General features: G+C 36.8%; 1 long non-coding RNA gene across 1 annotated transcript; it reads left to right on the forward strand.

Moving 5' to 3' along the window:
* Positions 1-1,095: 1,095 nt before the first annotated feature.
* On the forward strand, positions 1,096-1,871 carry LOC309797589. The gene is made up of 3 exons (XR_014292720.1): positions 1,096-1,207; positions 1,362-1,609; positions 1,748-1,871. It is a non-coding gene; the product is annotated as an uncharacterized lncRNA (long non-coding RNA).
* Positions 1,872-19,918: the final 18,047 nt, after the last annotated feature.

Consider the following 19,918-nt stretch of genomic DNA (forward strand, 5'->3'; position numbering starts at 1 on the left):
CGGTGTGTGTACGGGAGGAGAACAGAGAGAAGATTCACTCGACTTGGCACGGAAAATAGCCATTTCCAACGGTTACAATATCGTAGCTTCTCGGTATAAGTTTAGAGGAAAGGCGATGAGCTCTAACGATGGGTCTAGCGATAATAAAATTCCGTTGCAAATACCCTTCATTTCGAACGAATTAAGCATAGCTATAAAAAGATGCTTAAGAAGGGTGGGCTTAGAGAAATCAGTGGTAGTTATAGAAATAACACCGAATAATCTACGTCGCCAATTGATTCGAAACCGCTTGTACGACCGTCTATGTACAACGCATAAATGTACGATTTGCCCTCAGGTCAGAGACGGTGATTGCATGATCTCGGGTACAGTGTACCTGATTTCTTGCAAAATTTGCGGGGACGAATATATTGGCGAAACGGGAATACCTCTTTGTGTCCGCATAAAAGAACACCTAGATGGTTAATTTAAAAGCAAGGCGAACACTCCACTAGGCACGCATAGGACACAAGGACACAACGGACAGGATTTTGATGTTAAGGTTAATATTCTCGCGCAGAAAGCTAGCATGTCGGCGCGCAGGGTTCATGAGGCGTTTTGGACTAATTTCAAGAACCCAAACATGAACCGCAAGGAAGAGTGCCTCCTAATCACACGTGATCTCGCACAGTATATAAGACTGATCTTCTAGTCTGATAAAGGGGCACTCCGGAAGGAAGTATACCTCACTCCTCTTCCGCAGACACAACCAAACGGTTGGTCGGAGGCAGAGAAGTGGTGAGTATTTGACGTTGTTTATGTGGTTGGAACTTGGTTTTTGAGTTTCTCTGTTTAAGTTGTTGGCGTGTTTGGCTTGGTAGATCGTTGTCAATCGACCTTTCCAGGCTCTGAAGAAGGCGATACGGCCGAAACGTCAGCCCAATAATAAAATTGCTTACAAACCTCGTGTTTGTTCAAAGAAGAAAAATTAAGAAGTATTCTGCAAAGCTTCTTATATTCGTCTTTTTGTAACTAAACACTATCGCATTTGAAATACCTTATGGTAACCGTTTTTCATGTATACATACGTTAACTTTTATTACATTCAATGCTGGTAAAAACGTTAGCAACTTCGCCGTCACTGAAGAGTTTTACGCAGCCTGAAAATTGAACCGGATTTCAGGCAGGAACGTTTTGCGAAATCGAGAAGGAAACAAAAACAAAAGAGGTTGCGTTTATAGTTTGGTTTTTATAGTTTTTTAGAAGAATGGTGCTGTGCAGGTCCACACGATGATGTTTTCTCTAAATTTATCTTTCTGATACTGTTTTTCCTTTATTTTGAATAAATTCTGGTTTACTATGTTCGTAAAGCATTATTGTAGATTATTGGGTGACAAAGAAAATAGAAGACAGCGATAATCATGGGCGCGGTATGGCCTCTGAAAGAGCAAATTGATCAAAATTATGATGCCGATCTATGTTCTCACTTATTTAACACAACAAGAGTTCTTCCACCTCTATGCTGTGCAGGTGAAACATGGGCTAGCACTTCAGCCGTATTGAAGAAACCACGCATAACAAAGACTGCACTCGTGCGACGTCTTCGGAAGCTGAGCTGGGACACAGATGAGTAAGCGGGTTACGTTCTCAGGTTACCACCCAATTCGATATTTATGTGATTGATTTTAGGTTTTTTTTAGTTTATTTCGCAATGAATCTCCTTTATAAATTCGTGTGAGTTTTATTCCTCAACTATTGGTTTTTATAGGTATAGGTGGTTCAGTGTTGGAATGATCAGCGAACGATTAGTCCACTTCTTCTACAAACGCACTCATGATTTTAGTCAACGAATTCACGACACACGTATTATTTTTCCGTTGATTTTTCTTTGTGTTGTTGTTTGTTTATGAAAATGCAATGTGCTGTCAAGGAGTTCTTGATTGTACGTAGGAATAAAACCGTGAACATTTCTGGTATAGGTTGCACATTTGACAGAGTAGGCTGGTGCGTTAAAAAAATTGTGCGTTGTGAAATAAATGTTTTCACAGCCCTCGGATGGTCTTGAACTTTGAATTGTTCGCTTTTCAAGTTCTGGCATATTACCAGCTTTTACCAACTTTCCTTTTCTTTTTGCACATGTCAACTAGAGCCCTCTCCAGTAGGGCCACCTATACTGATTATTTGTGGACAGCTGTTTCTCTCTGTCGAAAAAATCGCCTGTCAGTCGTATCACTATCGTTTCAGTGACACTATCTCTCTCCATGTCCCTACTAGGTCAAATTCAGGCGAACAAATGCAATTAGGTTAATTTGGTGCGGCAACATATCTTTATTCTCTAATTTTTTAGTACCGTAGTGTCATTTTTCACGTGATGGCTTTGTTTTCCACCACGCAAAATGGCAAATGTATAATATTCACGCCTTCACAGAATCGGATTTCTTGCTTCTTGTAATTATTTTATGTCCTTTATGTTTTTTCTCTAATTCTGGTGAAATAATTGATGTCTAGTTAGAGTGCATAATTTGAGAAACTATTAGGAGTTAAATTTCATTTTTAACTGCCTATTTTTCTTAGTCTGCAGTGCTATTATAAATCGAAATATAACCGCTAAGACGCTAATTTGCAAAACTTGGGGGCGATGCAAACTTCCAACCAGATGATTGCCCTTTCCAGGGGTTCACCAGTTGTCAATTACACCATCCGTGCCCCTCGCTTTGCCTTTCTCTCAGCGCGTTTTATTTTGCTTCTATCAACGCTATCAGCACTCATCCGTTATCGGGATGATCTTGGATGCCCAAATCGGCATTGAACCCAAGCTAAGCTGACGCTGGTCAATTTATAATGATGTTAAATTTCATTTTTAACTGTTCTCATCTTTAACTGCTTATTAGGAGTGGCGATAAGTCCGCAATAATTTTTTCCTTCGCTTGCATGGCCCGACATCACAGATGTATCACATTTGTGTGGTTTCCAGCAATTCTTGCATTTTCTTCCTTTTCTCGTATCCATCATCCACGAAGGTCTTTGGATTTTCGCATATGGGTTCGGCAGCTGTTTGAAGAGTTTCAGTCTCATATATGAACGTCGTTTAAGGCTAGTCGAGGCGATTCATTCTCCATTCCTGAGACAAGCATGCTACGGAGTTTCGACTTCTCCACCAAAGACAGTTGCCAGTTTTTGTAGACTGGAGGGAACTAGCGGGTCTATGACAAGTCTAGTACCAATTTCCTGACTTCAGACGGATGGGAGGCTTGGTTAGCCCAGGATAGGATCGAACCATTGCCTTTTGTTTTTAACCGCTCTAATGAACGGCCCTACTGCCAGTATGCTAGCTCTGAATCTGTTTTCTACTTTACATTCACATATGCCAACAATTGGGATCATCGATGCATCCGTGTTTATGTTGTATATTCTTTGTAAGGATAAAATAGCAAGCCCATTATTCTTAGCAAAGGGCGTTGAGAATCATATGGTTAATCGCACGAAAAAATTCAATTTTCTTTATAGTCAATAGTGTGAAAATAAATTTAGTATTACGTGAGATGCTGAAACAGAATATCCAAATTTGAACGAGAATTACGAATAGCGTATTCCTCTATGCGTCATGGATTATTTCATGTTCAAATGTTTCAGCTCTTTTCTGGCATTAATCGTCATGGAGTTGAATTCACCCTAGTACTTTTATCTCTTTCAAATGAATTCGAAAAAAAATTGTCTTCGAAATATTACGGCTGGCTCTGAAACGTTTATCGAGTATGTGATTTTATTGATTCCGTTTATGAAGAATGATATGTCCACAGTTTATTTACACAAAAAATTTCGAGTTACTTTTAATTTGGTTATATTTTGTGTTTCATCACTATGTTTTCATGCGTTTTCTAAGGCAATGAATAGTAATATTGCGGAAATTATTTGACTATCGCTTCGAATTGTAGCACACTCTATGTCTCAATATGATATTTCGATAGAAATATCTCGCAAAACATTTTTCATGTATGAGTGAATGTTTGGTGGAACGGTCTGATATGATGAATAGTAATTTCATCCAGGGATGGAAAGCGATCGTCCATGTGCAGTGGTGTTCCGTTGAATATTTGTTCCAGCAAAAATACGTGTCACAATCAAACATGTTGAAAGATCGGACGTAAATTTAATAGAATGAAAAAAGTAGTCTGTATTTTGCTTTAAAATTTAAACACTTAAAAATCGTCGAAACTATTTTTTATGCCATCTAGTGCATATTTTTGTCAATCATAACTATCTATCTTTTATCTGAGAAATCAAATGAAACCTACGAGGGCATTACAAACTATTTTTAAACAGCGTTATTCCTTTAATCTCTGTTGATAACAGCGATCTTAGTTTATTGGTAAGATTACGCCAGATTCTTATGATTTTTCTTTGTGGCGAACATTTCGGCACTGTCGCCTGTTTTAGAATTTAATTGACCAGGTTGAACATGCATAGCACTTGTTTCCTACGATGTGATACGATACGATCATAACGATTTTTTGATAGAAATTCTACGTCTTCAAAGTGCTTAGAAGTGTCGTCTCATTCAGTTCTACGTGCTGAACGTCGTGTGTTATCGTATAGAGTCTGCTTTTCATCTACATCACAATATCATTAGAAATTAGATCGGTTTTGTTGCGTAAAACAAATGCTTAACAGACATCTTGACGATTATCTCACAGATATCCGTTGAATTCACGAGGCACTCACTTAGAATGCATTTTTACTTTTTACTGTCTCGAAAATAACGAATGATTATTCAATTATAACGTTAAGTCTCTGTACAACTCATCAAATAGTTTTTAGATGGCAGCACCAATTATTTTCGTTGTTATCAACTTCTGATACTCGACCTTCTTCGACGTGAAGACTCATATCTCCGGGACGAAAACCTTTACAACCAACTTCGTGCAGAGTGTAAGTAAAGTCTTCCTTGTCCATATCTTGTGGCCATTTCCAGTTCTAAGCGTTGCTTTATGTTTATGTTTTTACTCAAAAATAACGATGTGATTTAACACATTGACGACTATCGGCATTGTATCAATGCTCATTTTTTTCGTGGTTTTTTTTTCCGCATTCCGTTTTGATCCCCAGACATTTTGAAAGCAGTCATTAAATAGCTTTTTGAAAACAGATTTAAGAATGGTTTTGACATTGAAAATCTCTGTTGTGTACTTAGAAATATTCAAAGGACAGGCCATATTTTAAAAAGCCGAATAGGCGTCCTTTGAAAATAAATTAACATAGTTGATTTTCAGAAGGTGTAATGGATCATATTTATCGCATGGAACGCTAGGATATGAGAAATACAGCTATGAACTGCATAAGCTGGAAAAAAGATTTTCAGAGGAAATACGACTTCTTTGATCTTAATTGCATAATATTTTTTCATTTTTAAAACCCATGAAATCCATCCAATAAAGAAATTTTTTTCTATACGCGGGACATGTTATCAAATTCTGAAGCCCTCTATTTATTCTCGCTAACGTCATGGAGTCGTTCGATGTTACCGACCCTTATACGAACGTAACAAATGACTCCGCAATGCAAGCCATTTTCGAATTCCTTTCTAAACACCAAGAAGAAATTAACATGTATGGCTTGTCGATTCCAAAAATCATGACCCTACTAAAGGAGTGCTTAAACTGCTCAATCTTTAGATGGTCTGACAAATATTACGCACAGAAGAGAGGGTTGGCAATGGGGCAGCGACTGGCACATAGTTTTGCTACTACTTTCATGTCTAAAACAGAAGCCACGGTAATTAATCTTAGGCCGATACCCTACTGTAGATATGTTGATAATTGTTTTGTCATCTTCTCCACACAAGAGGAGATGAACAAATCTTTTGAATTATTGAATGGACAAACAGAGTACATAAAGTTCACCCCAGAGAGACCAAAAGAGGATTGGCTTCCATTTTTAAACGTTCAGGTTAACCTATATCATAACAGCTATGCTACGAAGCGGTACCGTAAACCAAGTAACAAAAACATATTGGTTAATTATCTCGCTTCTCATCCTTCACACACCAAAAGAGCACTGATAAGAAACAGGTTTCGTACAGCCTCCGGTGTATGTACAGGGGGAGAACAGAGAGAGGAATCACACAACTTGGCACGGAAATAGCCATTTCCAACGGTTACCATATTGTAACTTCTCGAGATATGTTTAGAGGAAAGGCGATGAACCGTAATAAAAAGTCTAGCGAAAACAAAATCCCGTTCCTCCTACCCTTTAATAAGAACGAAATAAGCACAGCTATAAAACGATACTTGAAAGGGGCAGGCTTAAAAAAATCGGTAGCAGTATAGAAATACCACCAAACCCTCTACGGCGCCAATTAATTGAAAGTCGCTTATATGACCGTCTATGTACAATGCAAAAATGTACGATTTACCCTCAGGGGAGAGACGGTGATTCCATGAGTTCGGGTATAGTGTACTTGATTTCTTGCAAAATATGCGGGGACGAATATATTGGCGAGAGGGAAGGCCTCTTTGTGTCCGCATAAAAGAACACCTAGATAGAAAATCCAAAAACAAACCAAATACTCCACTAGGTACGTACAAAGCAGAAAAACATAACAAAGAAGATTTTGATATAAAAGTTAAAATCCTCGCACAAGAATCTAACATATCAGCGCGAAAATTCTTGAGGCTTTTTGGATTAATTTCAAAAACCCAAACATGAACCGCAGGCGGAACCGCCGAAACGTCAGCCAACGTGTAATTAATAAATATTATTTTAACAACCTCGTGTTTTCTTAAAGAAGAAGTTTGCAATTATCGAACAATGCCGAGGTTAAGATATAGTCGGTTCTGGGAATTTTTTCTTATAATTCATCGAACAAAAAAGTTGGCATAAGGATACTGATATTAAGTCGTACATTATCGTAGCACCTTCATCTTGTATTTTTAGTAAAGTATTTTCGTCTAAAAATTCTCAGTTAAATGTTCTCTTGCAACAGCCACAATTGACTGTTTAACTATTGTCAGTCGCTATTGTCGTCCGGCAATTTTATTGTCATTCTCCTTCTTCTAATGTTTATATGGTTGAAATGGACGTTCTTCGCTTTCCAATAAAGTCGAGCATCATTCTGTCATCCCACTAGTTGCATTTCGCTAGGATTTATCGTCATAACATTTGCACACGTAAATGTTAATGTCTCTTTATTGTGATGTGCTGTTACTCAATCGTATATTAAAATGAGAAGATTATTCTCTACTTTCATAGATTGCAATCTGACAGATTTTTTTCCAATACCTATTATCTAGATATTTCGGAAACGTATTAATATCTTATCTTATAGCATAAATAGTTGCTGCAGTCTAGTCAGACTTGAAGTTACGACCTTCATTTTGATGTTGCTTATTTATCAAAATCCTGTTTTTATTTTTCATATGATATAGTTCTAGACATATTCTTGTCTTGGTCTTGACACCAAACAAGGTTTTCTTTTTTGAAGAAACACTTCCAGAGTTGGTAACATAAGTAGAGGTTAGAGATTTTATCATTGCACAGCCGAAGTTCATGCAAGAGGAACTGTTGGAATGTAGACGGCAAATCCATAATTTATTTTTTTTAATTATAATTATTATATTAATATAAAAATTATAATTTTTTTTAATCCATTATTTTCGAAAGCTTTCCTTCTTTTTTGTTCTAGCAACATGTTGAAAAAGGTTATAATTGCGCGTTTTAACAATGTTAATTAACAATCTTCTCAGCCTCATCCTTGTTACGGTATTTTTGAGTGCCTCCTATTCCAATATTGTTGTCCATGGCAGACAAGAAGTTGTATCATGTTAACCAATTCTCTGTTAGTCAGTCGTCCAAACATCAACTGATTCAGTTTCATTTCTATTTTGACGTTTTAAATCATCTAACATTTTCTTTTCTATTGAATCTGCTGTGTGTTAGTTACGCACTTAGATATCTAAGTATACCGTCCTTCCTTATTCCTAGATCTGCTGAACACATGGCTTTAGAAACTGCTTTATTCTACCTTTATTAATACCGTTTGTCGTGTATCAAAGTATGCAACCTTACGTCTAGCATTTCCGCTTCACTTATGCTGTATAAAAGTCCGAAGAGCTATGCTCGTAGAAATATCAATTTCCTTGGCGGAGTCTTGCAAACGATCCAATGGTAGCTGTCGCCAAAAATAGCGAAAATAAATTGTCTTATTTTCATCACCTCAAAAGAACTTATAATAAGGCAACTTTGGGTGGGATGAGCCAAACAAGGTCACTAAATCTCAGCATCATTCTAGCCATCTAGGGTCTGGTGATAGTATAAAGGCGTATTGTACATACGTCGCTACAACGCATACACACTTGCGTCTGAATCTTTGACTAACGATGTGATATTAGCTAAGAAGGTTAAGAACGGTATCACTAGATAGGCCGAGATTGGAATACCTCAGTGATTTATGATGCCGAAGAAAAAAGGTTTCTCGAAACCTCAAGCAGTTGAAGAGACTCTTTAAATCAACGTCTCCATGTCAGTGCTAATAAAGCCGATAATTTAAAAGCACAAGTCCGTCGGCAGAAGCACTCCGGTAGATACCCAAACGCGGAGATGCGCGAGCAACATGCCGATCTTGCAAAGTCCTTCAGAGAAGGGATAAAAGGAAGGACGAGAGAAGAGCATCATTAGTGCGTTAAGATGCACAAGTCAGAAAAACGTAACCAAATCCCGCCCAGTTATAACCGATTTAAAATGGAAATTGCGCTTAAGAAATTTACATATAAACATAGAACGTTAGTATAAATTGTCTTTTTCAAGTCTGTCATATTCGGAACTCTTCAGCTCTGATTATCGAAATCTTATCCGCAGCTATCGAACAGCCGTGACTTTGAGCATGTATGTGTTTGGACAGCATAGTATTTAAGCAGTTCAGCTTGCTATTTAGCAGTTCTCTTCCTTGCTGGGAAGATAGATGTGAATATAGCCCGTTCCTTAGATTTATTACGTTCCGAATTCTTATAATTTTGTCGGCGAGTGTAGCGCAGCGATTAGATGTGTCCTGAAATTCACACTGGATCGATCGATGGTTCGATTCAGCGCATCGTGCTCACCAATCCTTCCGTACCTCCGAGATCGGAAAATTGATAATGAGAGGGTAAAGGCATCGACTTGATACATAGGAAGACACCGCAGATCAGTGTATGGAGCAAATATGCATTCAATTACCTCTACGATGCTTGATGAAGTCGATTGTATGGCGCATTCTTCAGGGATTGATCGAGGCATACCACTTTATCTTCGCTTTATTAACTTATTATTGCAAGAAATTTTTTTATCAGGAATTATCGCGAGTACTATTGATCAGGAACTGTTCAATAGAAAACAATTCATAGTGGTTTTACATGATTTTGAAATGAATTCATCTGATATTATGATGCTACCGCTTGTAAGTTGCCGTTTAACCCAGCGGCTAGACTGACTTGGTGTGTTACATTATCATAAATCTTCAGCCTCTTATAATTATCCTATTTTTGGCGTCGACATCACTAATAATTCTTCTTACAATTTCCACTAAATTTTGGATTAAAAAGTTTTTGTTAAACCTACCTAGTTAAGAAAAATGTAGTGTAAAGTATTTCCTGTTTACAAGCATCACTTTCTTTATCTGGAATGTGCTTCAAGCTTTCCTTTAGTGTGACGAAAGTTCTATTCCTCCCTAGCTATGCTTGGAATCGATTTCGTCGATTTTATCCCTCATCTGAATCATCGTGGATAAGATTTGATGATGGAGTTCGTTGATCCGTTTTCATGTGAGGTTATCAATCTCGTTCTTTATGGGCGTCAGTTAGACACTCTTCGGCAAAACGACACCGTCCACTCTTTCTGGAGTCGCAGTAAGGGAGCTGCTTGAAAAAGACGTGCGGTTCTTATTTTTAGACGGAATTTCTCATTTCATGAATGGTTATATAATAAACAGACGAATGCACAAAAAACGTACATGGCTAAGTTTCATGATTAGATCTTCTCTGTAAAAATGAGGTAGAAACCACTTTTTATAACTCGGTCACTGAAGCCGTGCCCATGGTTTCTTAGATTGTCTGTATTCAAAATGGTAAACATTCTTGCACTTCTAGGATCTACACTTTATGCCCTTTTTCAAGAATAGGTTCAAGGTAAGTATTTGTGTTCTCTTACCTACAGCAGTTCTTCTGTTATGTTTTCAAAGCCAAAATCAATCTTTTTCTTGACTTGATGAATCTATGGCTTCTGTTCATAATCATTAATATCACTCTGGGGTTTCCACACGACACGCGTTTCATTCAAAAGTTTAATAATTACCACTAATTAACAACACAATAAGAAAATACAACAATGTTTGAAGTGTAGCTTTTAAAACAAGTTTTTGAAATGGAGAACATATATACAATTGAAGTTGTATGAGAGCTTGCAAAGTATTTTGAAGAAGGTTCAGGAAGCATTTAGTAAAATGAAAGAACAATATATAGAATTTAATGACTAACTATGGCAAGGCATACTGATTTTCATGCCACTTCAGGTGTTATCTTTTACTACTGCTTGAGAGGACGATTCCTATGGCAAGAAGCGTCTATCATGTGTAAGGAGTACTGGGAATGGGAGCAATGGTTGAAGCATAAAAATCCGACACTACCAAAACGATGGACGTTGTTTAGTGAAAAAGCATTTAAACTTATGAAAAGGTAAGTTTGACTAAAAATGTCGACTTCCGGACTTCTATTTTTCTTTACTTTTTATCCAACTCTTGCGAACGAGTAGCATGAGCTACATAGTAATCGTGAAATATTACTAAGATCTAATTTAAGCGGCTAAAATCTGAGATAGTTGTAATTGCTCGTGCATTTGGTTTCCTGAGGACAAGTTCGGCACTTCCATGCTGCAACACATTCAAGAGTAAGCCTATTGTCTCATATTGCCGTTACACATAAAGAGTATGTTGCTGGTTTAGTGAGATCTCTTTCTTTTCCCGTTATAACATTATTAGGAATTTCTCAAGGTTTACAACTTAACGACTATGCTTCACAGGAAAATAGCTATTATTCTCAATAATTTATAACAGCTTGGTTTTTGGATGGAAATCTCAAACTCGTTTTCAATTTGGGCGATCATCTGTCGGAAGAAACTCTGTTGTACATCACAGTTTGACAATCAGGAGCGCTTTCATCCCGGTCGACAAGTAAATCATTGAGGACAAAACAAAAATGTTACATTTCTAGTGCTTAAAACTTGTATAGGAGTCTATTTTTATTATTCAGTAATTGAGCAGAAAAATTACTTGTTTAAATAATTTTCGAAGTCTTAAGATAGTCGTGGAAGAAGAGCATATTTCTTTTAGAACGTTGACGGCACGAGGAAAAGACCGTTGGTCGGCTAAAGATATGAGGAAATTCATTTCAAAGGAGAAGCTTTTGAAGCCAGTCAAGGTAGAAGAATCTGCATGAAGACATTATCATTTCAATGGTTTAATTTTCACATTTCATAAACAGTTCTTAAATGCAATTTTTGATCACCCAACATTCATCGTGTTCTTTGTTTACTTCCTTTTTTTTCGTTAAGATTTCTGTAGCATTTCGTGCTATCACTATCACTTTCCTCCAACATTTCTTGTCTTGTGATGCTTACATGTACATAATTTGATTTTTTTCGTAGACTTCTGAAGTTTTGACGAGCATTTTTTTTAAATCTTCCATCATAGCCTTTTCTATGTGAATAGATGAATTTTATTCAAATAAATCTCGTAATTACTCGTGTCAATGGTGGCAAATGATGTAACGACTTTCATACTCAATCACAAGGTCACAATCTTTCTTTTTATCTATGCAGCTAACAAAAATTTGCACATAGTCACTAATTCCATTAATCTCTAACTCAAGACAGCTATGCTTCAGTTTAACATGCAAGTTTTATCAAATCACTCTGCTTTCAAATTATTCTAGTTCATTTTAGAATGAAGCGGACGATGTGTTCGCATATAGACCGAGTGAGATCGTTAAGGTGAGCTCTTAAATGCAGATGGCGACATAATCTTAGAAAGTCAGAAAGCATTACGGTATACTATCGATTTTTTATCTCTACCGTTCTTGACTAAGCAACTGCAATCACTTTAGCAAAAAAAATACACCCTTACCTCTTGAGGGATTAAGGATATAAGTGCAATACATCCATTTTCTAGTTCTTTGATTCAGTTTTACTTCCCTTGTTCAATATTTATCAATTTACAGAATCAAGATCAAAGAAAAGATAATGGGAAAAAGAAGAGAACACTGAACATTGGATCAGCGCCACATTGTCAGCAATAGCGGAAATTAGCGAGCAAGTGGTGTCAGCTGTGACGACTAATTCCGTCATATCGCTTGTATGTTTTTGCATGAAACCAACCAGAAATGTAATTAATAAAGTAATTTGAAACTGTGAGAAGTTATTCACTACAATCTTTGGCTTCATTATACTACAATAATATAAAGTATTGAAAAACAGCATATCGATAGAATGTTCCATCGATATAAAGTGTATTAATATTGAAACAAAACTCCTCAGGCTCTAAGTCTACGTGAATAGAAGCGTCTTCGACGGGGATAAATAGTAAATTATTAGTTTATGTTTGTTTGTTGCTTTTGCGCAGTTGTTTCAATCAAATAAATTGTTCAATTATAGACTAAACAGTAGATGTAAAGCTTGCTTCGTTGGGTATCGTGCTATGATTTCGAACTCGTTTGAGGTAAATTCATGATTTAAAAAGTATTCACTCCAAGTTTTTGGAAGAACGTTTTCTCTTTCAAATTTTAGCATTATTATACATCATTATCTATATGATTAAATTTTTAAAAATATTTTTGTTACATTTCTCCTCGTTATTTCACAGATGAGCTTCCACAAAACTGCAAGCCAGAGCTGAGTTATAAGAGGCGATACTGATCTCTTGGTGCCTGTAAAAATCAGATTTCACCCATTCTGTAAAAAAGGTGATATATACAAAACACTATGAAAAGAGTATAACATATGTAGTGTTTTCTCAACTGAGTTTCTCAAATATTTGTTAGCAATAACATTACTCATCTGCCGAAAGTTCGAAGACCACATACTCGTTAGCGAGGAAAATCCGTAAAAAGCTTATGCTCATTGCTTGTGAGCTTACTTCCGAAACACACCAAATGAACGTAATGCCTGCTTGGACGAATATCATGGTAGTATTCTTTATTAGAATTTTGTTCTATCATTCCTATAAGTTTCAGCCTGTGTCACACCTTACATCATTATCAATGAGGAAGACTGAGTCAACTAATATGCATTTCTAAGAGCATCATCCTTATTGTTACTGGCCAAAAATTTGTGCAAGAAGCTTGATATCACTTAAAGTTATAAAGCTTAGGTAAGAAAGTTATAATTCCACAATTTCCAAGACCGACTGTCTTTTAACCTCGGCATTGTTTAATACTTCTTGATTCTTCTTCTTTGAACGAGCGCGAGGTTGTTAAGTTTATTATGAGGCTGACGTTTCGGCCGTGTCGCCTTCTTCAGAGCCTGGAAAGGTCGACTGACAGCGATCTACCAAGCCAAACACGTCAATAACTCAAACAGAGAAACTCAAAAACCAAGTCCTAACCGCGTGAATAACATCGAATACTCACCACTTCTCTGCCTTCGACCAACCGCTAGGTTGTGTCTGCGGAAGAGGAATGAGGTACACTTCCTTCTAGAGTGCCCCTTTATCAGACTAGAAGATCAATCTGATATATTGTGCGAAATCACGTGTGATTAGGAGGCACTCTTCCTTGCGGTTCATATTTGGGTTTTTGAAGTTAATCCAAAATGCCTCAAGAACCCTGCGCGTCGATATGCTAGTTTCTTGCGCAAGAATATTAACCTTAACATCAAAATCCTCTCCGTTGTGTCTTTGTGTCCTATGCGTGCCTAGTGGAGTACTCGTTTTGCTTTTAAATTTTCCATCTAGGTGTTCTTCAATGCGGACACAAAGAGGTCTTCCCGTTTCGCCAATATATTCGTCTCCGCAAGTTTTGCAAGAAATCAGGTACACTGTACCTGAGATCATGCAATCACCGTCTCTGCCCTGAGGGCAAATGCAAAATAATATAATAAATAAATATAAATAAATAAAATAATGTAATACAAATACAAAATATTATACATTACATGTTTTACACATACATTACATGGACGATGCAAAATTTTTAATAACACCAGTTATTTATCTGTAAAAAGTGATCTACCAAAGTAGGAAAGTACTAGTAAGTTTTCTAAGGTGTGTGTACTTTTCATTTTAAGCTTATTTCACTTTAAAACATTCATCATGCCATCTCATTGTGTCATTGGCCTTTTATGTCAAGAAAGTGATTTGGATGTCCGATGGCAAATCTCCATTTTGCTGACGTATGACAATGTGACAATTCATTGTGACAGCTTTCTACCAGTACATCTCACATAAGAGATCCAAGAACAAAACCAAGTTCTTCAGAATTCACAAGTTATTCAGGATGTACTGAATTTTAGTGCAGATGTAGTGCATTCCATAATGATGTACTTTATGTACGAATTTCTAAATAAGAGAAGGCATTTGTACACCGATAGTGTTGGTATACAAGTATTCCTTTGGCTGAGGACTTACTCCATAGAAGGACCTATCTTATGGGCTGTACTATAATATCGCATATATGTATGTTCTCGAACAGTAAGGGTCTAAACCAGCAATAAAAATTGGTGGTAATAAGAATTAATAATTGTTTCCAAACAGAAAATCTTCTCACCCCTAATGTCTGAACAGTCTGAAGAAGAATTCTCAAAGAACTGCAATGATGCTGTTATATATCCAAATTATTTCCAATAATTTCACTGTCGTGAAAAGAAACACAGTAAGTTAGAACATTTATCATTACTGATTTATTATTACATCATAGTGAAAAGCTGTCCTAAGGTAATGAACCTCAATGTCTAAACAAGGGAATATCTGCGTTTTCTCATTGGCCATAATCTGTAGTGTATATTCTCTTAAAAAGCAATACACTCTTGTCCCAAATTGAGCTGCTCTAAATGGAGGTTTTTTATAAATTATTAGGAGAGAGAACAGTTTTCGAAGAGCTATTCCGGACATACGATTTACGTCGAATTTTCTTTTCTAGTGATTTCAAGAAGTGCGGTAAGAAAACCTCTGGGAATCTTTCAAGGGGTGTATACCGATTTTGGTACACATGGCGTTTTTGTGTTAAGGAAACGAACCGAAAAGCTATATTCTAGGCAGCAGAATCCATTCAATTTATTCATTAAATTTCATAGAGTACTATTAAAATTAGGAATTGATAACACATTAGAAGTGATACTGTTCAGCAAAAGAAAGGTATTGGTTCAATCATACACGAGGACCATTAAGCCTATCATCCCTCCGGAGTCGGGTCGGAGAATTGGTACCAGACTTGTTCAGGACCAATTGGCTTCTTCAAATCCGCATAACTGGCGACTACTTAAGGGTTGAACAACAATTGTTTAATTTTCAATTATGAAGTAGTATAAGTATCAATATCCTTCATATTTTTACCCAGATGTCTCTTTAGTAAATTCCAGAAGATTACACTTTCCTAACCATTTAACAACATAATAACCTTACTGGTTCAATGCGGCACCAGACCAACGAAGCCCTTAAACCTTGAATTTGGTTTGTAACATTGTTGTCGAGCAGTTCGTCTGTTAACAAATCGGAAGATTCAAATCGCTGCTCTCATGAAAACAATCTCAGGTGATAAAATAACGATGGATTGTAGACGATTTATTTATAAAGGTCATAATTTACTTTTAAAATGATATAATCCTGATCAAACACAACATGGCTACTCTGAAAAAAGGAACAGTTGGAATCTATTAATTCTACCAACGAGACACTTTTCTTTTGTTCGCATAGCATTTTGACGTCTTGAAATCGACGATTTGCCTGAAAACGTTTTCAGCAGCGGTCTAGTTGTTAAAGACTTCTTAGTAGTAGTAGCTTTCGAGATTCCTGCGAAAAAATGGTAATCGGTTAGCCAGAGATCCGATGTGAAATGATTCGTATGTGAGGGTTACGTAAATCTATTAGTCGAGAATCTACAGCGTTACAGGTACCAGATTTTGTCGAGGATTTTTGTACAAAATAATTGACTGTTTCTGGCTGCCCTTTTTAAAATGTGTGGCAAATTTGATCTAATTGTCCAAAGCCATATAACATGGATCTAAAAAGCGACAATGTTGCTAATTTCAAAACAATTTCCACGTAAATTAGTTCTTTTATTAAGGCTAGCAAACGGATAAAAAGAATCGCGAAGAAATACCTTTCTAATATGTATCCACCCTACACACATAAATTAGTTGGGCATTTTAGATTCTTTCGAGTTTTTTCTTCGTTTCATTAAACCACAATATTATTTGACATCGGTCTCATCCTATGCACACTTTGGTTTTTTTATGTTTTTTTTTCATCGATATTTCCGTTTTCTTGCCAAGTACGATATATTGTTGTGGTTTTTGTTATTATTTGAAAAATAAAGGACAATCAATCAGTGCTGATCAGTCTCGCGCTATGCATTCGACTTCATCAAGCATTGTAGAGATTAATAAATGCATATATTTGCCAATAAAATGACTTTCGGTGGCCTACCGATCTATCATGTCAGTGTGCTTATCCTCTCAACCAAGTCTGGTACCAATATACCGATTCCAGCGGAATGGAAGGTTTAGTGTGCCTGGGTACGGGATCGAACCAAGGATTGTTGGAAAGCGTATTGCAGGCCACCTCTAACTACTACGCTACACGCGCACCATTAGTATTTAAATCAGGTGTATTGCAAATGCCATTTGAACTCTTTCAACTATAGCAACACTCCACGAAAGTAGTGTATTGTAACCATTCAGGATTCTTTTTGAGATCAATTGAGAATTGTAGAACTATTTTATAATTTTCTGCGTTATTCGTTTCCATCTACACATGAGACTCAACCTATCTTTATTCATTTATTCACAGATAGGTCAGTGACTCCGTCATTGATTGCCAAATAAAATCATTACAAAATTATTTCTGTTGAAAGCCACAAGCCATATGACGTCTTACTTTCAAAGGAAAGGATCCTAGATAGTCGATCTCGCGCACGCTCCTCCTCCTTAGGTTACAAAAGAATTCTTCATCAGTACTGTCCGATACGCTTGTTGAGTGTTCTCTACAATTTTTACACGAAGATTACCCTCTTCTGCATATCGTGAACTTTGAGTCACAACAACAGCAATCAGGATTCCGTCATGAAACCTGTTGTATGGACCACATCCAGGCCGTATTCAGGACCATAAGAGTATGTCGCCAGCATCATTTGCCTCTTGAATTCACTTTTTTCAAATATGACATTACATTAAACGCATTTCCAGCGTTGGAACGAAATGTATCACAAAAACACAGCTTTTATATCACCCTCTAACCATACATCGTGAAAGAGATCCAGAGATCGAAATAAGAAATTAGAAAATCTCTAGTTAAATATAAGATTTGATCCCATCTATTGCAGCGTTTGGTCAGGAACAGCTACTTTGTAAGTAGATTCCTCGCGAAAAGTGTCTTCTGGTTGAAGGCTCCTCTCAAACGATGTTGAATAGCTCGAGGCCAATGATTGCCTTAGGCGAACTAGCTGGGAGCAAACCTACAAATAATACAGCTATGAAAACCAGACATTGCGAAAAATTACCGACTCACATATATAGTAGACATCCTCAGCTTCTGATCGAAAAGTCGCACGTCCTCTTTGGTAATGGGATGGTCTTCAGGAGGGCAGAATGATAACTCTTCACCAAGAAAAGCATCCGTAAAACGAATCCCTTCACACAGATGTGAAATGTCTTTCAATTTCTCGAAACTAAAACTTCGTGAGCTATAAAAAATACAAGTAAGAAATATGTACAAAACTATTCTGAAATGACAGAGATACCTTTAAGAAAGTAAAAAATAGTGAAACGTAAGGATATGAAAACACCATATTCATGTCTCAAAAAAGAAGAATGAGGAGAAAGTAAATCAACCATCTTAGTCGTTGACGAGTGCGTTCTTCTCCCCAATATACCATCACTTGAAGCTCACTAGCTGTTCGCTGTTGCTACAACAAAACTACTTTAAATGGATCTAATAAGTTTCGAAACCAAAAGGGAGTACAGAAATACAGGTATGCAAAAATGCTTACTGCTGTTGACGCAGTAGAGACAATTGAGTTCATTGAAGATATGGGAGAATGGAGACGTATGGAAACCAGCTTAAAAAGGCTAAAATAACTGTAGGCGATATTAAGCGCGTCAAAATTTTTTGAAAAGTTAGATGAGCGTTACGATAAATTTTTCTTCAGGATAAAATCATAATTATAAGTTTTAAGTGAATTTTGTTTACGACCACATATCTAAATGTGTTACTACAGAGGACATTTAAATGAAAATAAAAACAAGACGTAAGCAAAATAAATAACAGTGAATATCCTTTCCTTAGAGTCACCACGATCTATCACAATTCCAGGAGCTGGACGAATATCAGCAGGAATGTGTTCCAGAGCGCCAGATTCTGTAGTGCATAAAACGACTACACGGGAAAACGCTCGTCTAAAAGTTCAAGTTTTATAATGAATCATATAAGATATAATCACATACAATGCTCTTCCAATAGCTTCTGAATCAACAACGGTTGTTAGTAACAAACCGGTTTCCTGAGTTTGTCAACGAAAATGAGAAAGTTGATTCATGACAAGACTGTAAGATATAAGTTCCATTTCGTAAAATACGTAGGTCATCTCTGGCCTTCACTCTAACAACTGCAGCTCCACCCAGTCCTCGAACCGGCATCTTAAAAGAAATAATACTTTATGTAGAAGTGTATTAAAAAAGTAGAAAGAAAAATTAAGAGTTTATTTCAGCTGAAAGTAACCATAAAAATGAAATTAACACCATTGAAGTTACACAACAAAGATTTAAGAAAAGAAAAGAAACAATGAAACATTATCTATAAATAAAAGCTTATAAGAAAAAAAAGAATACCCTATAGTTCACTTGAGGTCCATCTCCTCCCTCCACCGCAATCAGAAGATTTGTATAGAATCGAGCAATCTGAGACGGGGAAAATTCAATTCGAAGCGGAACAGTACGACGTGCATCCAGAAGTAAGATTTGGCTGTCCAAGAGCTGCAACCAATATAGTCGTTCTTCATTAGAGCATTGAATAGTGATAGGAAAGATTTTAGAAAATAACTAGTGTACAGTAAAAGGTGGTCCAGAATGACTGAGCTTCGCCCTTATTCGAAGAGAGGTATCTGTACGATTGGTAACATCAACGTTCGAAACAGCTGTATCTCCAATAGCTACGAAACCGAACGCTACTTCGAGTTGAGGGATATAAAGCACAGACCTAAATCTCAATTTTCAGAAAATAAAGCTGTCATAAAATTCTTATTGGTAAGTGAAAAAAAAACCTCCGCGTCGGATTAGGAGTCAGTTGTGAAAAGCATGGAACCATAGCGTTTGTAGATAAAGAGCTAGATGATCTTGCAGAGGAATGCGGTCGAGAGCTCAACTAAAGATATATTCGTCAACTTCATTCACTCGCACGTCATTAGGTTGTATGGGGCATACGAAAGAAGTGAATAACGACCAAAAACAGCTACGAGCCGCTCTCTGGGGAACTTAGCAAACCTATTAGTTGCCTTAACGACCTTTGAAGAGTATACGTGGACTTACTTCTTCAAGCTCTGAAGTGTCTCACCACTTCTTCCCAATCATAGAATCAACCAGTATACACAGAATCAAGAATGATTATGACTAATGTATGTTGTGTGCAAACCATCCCAGCACAACAGATATAGGAATTATATTTTTGATCATAAAAAATACATAGTTGGTTTTGGCTTACATTTACTCACAA

Source organism: Mesoplodon mirus (assembly GCF_964341445.2).
Source record: "Mesoplodon mirus genome assembly, contig: HAP1_SCAFFOLD_761, whole genome shotgun sequence".
Classification (NCBI taxonomy): Eukaryota; Metazoa; Chordata; class Mammalia; order Artiodactyla; family Ziphiidae; genus Mesoplodon; species Mesoplodon mirus.